We start from the raw sequence: 5,000 nt of genomic DNA, 5'->3' as shown, positions 1-5,000 counted from the left end.
TGTTAAGATATGACGTATTTATAGTTCGGCAGCGGCGTTATCGGCGGGGATCAGCTCCGCCTCTGTCAGGACGCCCGGAGCGCACTGAGAGCCGGCACAGAGCAGCTTAGCTCGGCCTGTCCTGAGGACCAATCGCAGCTCTTGCCGTCTCCGTAGTCCCTTGACGGAGTGACGGACACTTAAAAAATATTCCGTGCACCCGGAGACGACGCAGAGGCTCTTCGACAGGTTCTGCGTCGACGCAGAGGACTCTGCGTAGCTACGCAGAGCACTTTACGCAGGAGTATAAATTGGGCTTTAGTTTAGTCTGTTCAAAGAGTCCATGCAGAGTCCTGACAAGGAGAGGAATACAAGTAAGTGTGTGTGTGTGTGTGTGTGTGTGTGTGTGTGTGTGTAAACCCACTGAGCCAAGAGCATTATGGGTACAAATGTCGTGGGTGAAAGAACGAGGGAAGAAGATAAAAGTGGGAAAAACTCCACAGAGATCTGAACCTGAACAACAACAATCCTCTTTCTCTCTCTCTTTTATTCCTCCTCCTCCTCCTCTTCATCCCACCCTCTCTTTTCAGCTCTTTATCTCTCCTCCTCTTCCTCCTCTTCCTCCTCCTCTTTCCCTGCAACGAAACACAAAACCCTTGTAATCCTGCTGATCCTGAGTCTGTCCAGAGGGAAGAGAGAGAATGAAAAGAGGTCTAATCCACATCTGCTGATATTTGAGATTTAAACTCCACAAAATGGAAGAATTCATTCAACAAACACAAGATTTTCTTTTACACAAGAAAAAAAACTGACTTTAGCAACTTTATCAAAGATTCAGCCAATAAACCAAAGTCCATAAAGAAAACCAGTGATTTTAGCTGCTGGTCCTCTGCTGCCTCGTGTGGTCACTTTGTGTCACTGACTTAAGTCTAAAGTCAATATTTCAAAAGTTGAATTCACTAAAATCAGTCATTGTAAGTTAGTGATGGAGACTTTGGTGTGGGAGAGTGAGTGACTTTGGTGTGAGAGAGTGAGTGACTTTGGTGTAAGGAGAGTGAGTGACTTTGGTGTGAGAGAGTGAGTGACTTTGGTGTGAGAGAGTGAGTGACTTTGGTGTGGCAGAGTGAGTAACTTTGGTGTGAGAGAGTGAGTGACTTTGGTGTAAGGAGAGTGAGTGACGGCGTGGGAGAGTGAGTGACTTTGGTGTGAGAGAGTGAGTGACTTTGGTGTGGGAGAGTGAGTGACTTTAGTGTGAGAGAGTGAGTGACTTTGGTGTGGGAGAGTGAGTGACTTTGGTGTGGGAGAGTGAGTGACTTTGGTGTGGGAGAGCGAGTGACTTTGGTGTGATAGAGTGAGTGACTTTGGTGTGAGGAGTGTGAGTGACTTTGGTGTGGGAGAGTGAGTGACTTTTGTGTGAGAGAGTGAGTGACTTTGGTGTGGGAGAGTGAGTGACTTTGGTGTGGGAGAGTGAGGGACTTTGGTGTGGGAGAGTGAGGGACTTTGGTGTGGGAGAGTGAGGGACTTTGGTGTGGGAGAGTGAGGGACTTTGGTGTGGGAGAGTGAGGGACTTTGGTGTGGGAGAGTGAGTGACTTTGGTGTGGTAGAGTGAGTGACTTTGGTGTGGGAGAGTGAGGGACTTTGGTGTGGGAGAGTGAGGGACTTTGGTGTGGGAGTGAGTGACTTTGGTGTGGTAGAGTGAGTGACGGTGTGGGAGAGTAAGTGACTTTGGTGTGAGAGAGTGAGCGACTTTGGTGTGAGAGAGTGAGGGACTTTGGTGTGGGAGAGTGAGTGTTTAATGAGCATCTGTTTAGATTGATATTCATAAACTGCATATTTTTTCTGCTCTTTCTTGTACGATAATTGTTTTTCTAAACTTTTTGTTTATGATAATCTAATTTAATTTAATCTCATCTTCATGTTACGTTTGTTTGTTCTGCCTCAAAAACAACAAAGGACTTTAATGATGATGATGATGATGATGATGATTCTTTGACACCAGTTGTGTTTGTTTGTTTGTTGATTTCAGTCCAAAGTAAAAAAAACTCTTGAATAATCTGTTGTTTTTTACGTAAACATGACTCAGATTAACTGAAGTGAAACTGCGGACGAGCTCTTTCATCAACAAAGACTGTTTGTCATCGTCTCTCTGAGGTTCTGCGGTCTTTGAACACACCACGGTGTGTGTGTGTGTGTGTCCTCACAGCAGGACACACACACACACACACACACACTGATAATAAGAGGCTGATCTTCTTCGTCCAATCATGAAGAAATTTAAAAGCAGCAGAGCGTCTCAAACTCTTCATCACATTTTCCCATGTTTTTCTCTCCACGGTCGAGCACAACAACGACGACTACGACAACAACAACAACAACGACGACACAAAAACACCAGAGTGAATTTTCTCCTGAAGACGAAACGCGTTTCACTTCTGATAAAACACAGGAAATACAAAGAGGAAAGAAATAAATCAGAGGGAAAAGATTCAAACAACAGAATTCCTGTGTTTGGTTTTGTTGTTTTTACACTTGAATGAATTCAATCACAGATTTAGTTTTGATACAAAACTCTGAACAAGAAACTTTTCTAACGCGAGGAAACAGAAGAGGCTGAAATGTGATGACTTCAATGTACATGAATTATTAAAATCATGTAAATATCATTTAAATCAACAAGAATGTAAAAAAGTATTTCTATTATTAGTATTCTGCTAAAGGCTGGTTCATAGAAAAGCTATGTGTCAAAAGATGGCTACAAATGCTGCCAAAAGATAGCTTAAAGTTAGCCAAGAGATAGCGTAAAATGTGCCATAAACAGCTAACGGTCAGTCAGAAGATAGCTTAGAGTTTACAAACTCTTTGAGTCAACAGATGGTTAAAAGTGAACCAATATGGAGCTAAAGTTAGCCAGTGCTAGCTAAAAAAAAAAAAAGGTCAAACAACAGCTAAGCTACTCAGACAGTTAAAAGGTAGGCACAAATAGGAAAATAAATAAAACAACCTTAAAGTTAGCCAAAAGATAGCTTGACAATAGCTTTAAATGAGACAAAATATAGCTTAATGTTAGCTAACAGAAAGGTATTTGTCAAAAAATGGTTAAAAGTTAACCAAAGCAGAGCTAAAGTTAGCCAGTGCTAGCTAAAAAAAAAGGGCCAACCAATAGCTAAGCTACTCAAAGACAGTTAAAAGGTAGCCACAAATAAGAAAACAAATAAAACAACCTTAAAGTTAGCCAAAATACAGCTTGGCAATAGCTTTGATTTAGCTCAAATATAGATTAAAGGTAGCTAACAGAAAGGTATTTGTCAAAAAATGATTAAAAGGTAACCAAAGCAGAGCTAAAGTTAGCAAGAACTAGCTAAAAAGGCCAAACACAAGCTAAGACACCCAAAGGTAGTTATAAAAGGTAGCCACAAATAGCATAAAACAAAACAAACTTAAAGATAGCTTGGCAATAGCTTTAAATTAGCGAACAGAAAGCTCAGTGTCAAAAAACGGTTAAAAATGAAACAAAGCAGAGCTAACGTTAGCCAGAGCTAGCAAAAAAACAACAACAAACAATAGATAAGCTTCTCAAAGATCGTTAAATGTTACCAAAACTAGAGGGGAAAAAAACGCAAGTTCAGGACGTCGACATCATCCCAGAGATTAAAATCTTTAAAAAAAAAGAAAATCTGGCCTGAAGCAAACACGGAGGAGGAGAAAGTACTTTGAGTATCTGACGTGATCCTTCCTCACACACACACACACACACACACACACACACACACACACACACACACACACACACACACACACACACACACACACACACACACACACACACACACACCTCCAGGGGAAGATAATCTGCAGAGAATAATTTTGTTCAGCCATTAAATCCTCTCAGATGCTTCTGGAGGAACGTGAACGCTGGAAAATAAAAGTCTCAGACGCTGACGGCGTTTACGCTTCACCACGAAGAACAAAGCACACACACACACACACACACACACACACACACACACACACACACACACACACACACACACACACACACACACACACACACACACACACACACACACACACACACACACACACACACACACACACACACACACACACACACACACACACACACACACACAGGCTAAGCAAAGCGAGAGCTAAAAATGAGCCAAAAATGTCTCTAAAGGTTGGCTAACAGAAAGCTATGTATTAGAAGATAGCTAAAGAAGGGCTAATGTTAGCCACCAAACATGTTCATGGAGACGGGAGCTAAATGCTAACGGCTGCAACAACGTTAGCCTGAAGTAGGACACAGATGACGGGTAGCGTAAAGAAAAACAATAAGCATCGCTATCAAATCTGCAAAAATCCAGAAAAGTCTGTAAACGTTGAAAAAAACATCAGTGAAGTTTTAACGAGTTTTAACGTAAAAATTAAACCAATTCGTAAAAATAAAAACATGTCGCTCGTGTGTTTACACCGAGACTGTAAAAACATGCTAATTCTGTTTATATCCAAACACGCACACACACACACACACAGAAAGACACACACACACACAGAAAGACACACACACAGAAAGACACACACACATGCAGAAATACACACACACACATGCAGAAAGACACACACACGCAGAAAGACACACACACACGCAGAAAGACACACGCAGAAAGACACACACACATGCAGAAAGACACACACACACGCAGAAAGACACACACACACGCAGAAAGACACACGCAGAAAGACACACACACATGCAGAAAGACACACACACATGCAGAAAGACACACACGCAGAAAGACACACACACACGCAGAAAGACACACACACACACGCAGAAAGACACACACACATGCAGAAAGACACACACACACACGCAGAAAGACACACACGCAGAAAGACACACACACACGCAAAAAGACACACACACGCAGAAAGACACACGCAGAAAGACACACACACATGCAGAAAGACACACACACGCAGAAAGACACACATGCAGAAAGACACACACACATGCAGAA

At 42.1% G+C, this 5,000-nt stretch overlaps 1 protein-coding gene across 1 annotated transcript in view; it reads right to left on the bottom strand.

Moving 5' to 3' along the window:
- Nucleotides 1-5,000, bottom strand: part of LOC310938617 (plexin-B2-like) — an 88,588-nt gene that overhangs the window by 48,293 nt on the left and 35,295 nt on the right. The gene's annotated exons all lie outside the window — the stretch shown is intronic.

Source organism: Microchirus variegatus (assembly GCF_963457635.1).
Source record: "Microchirus variegatus genome assembly, chromosome: 16".
Lineage (NCBI taxonomy): Eukaryota > Metazoa > Chordata > Actinopteri > Pleuronectiformes > Soleidae > Microchirus > Microchirus variegatus.
The sequence above is the reverse complement of the archived record's forward strand: the minus strand, read 5'-3'. Positions and strand labels throughout refer to the sequence as shown.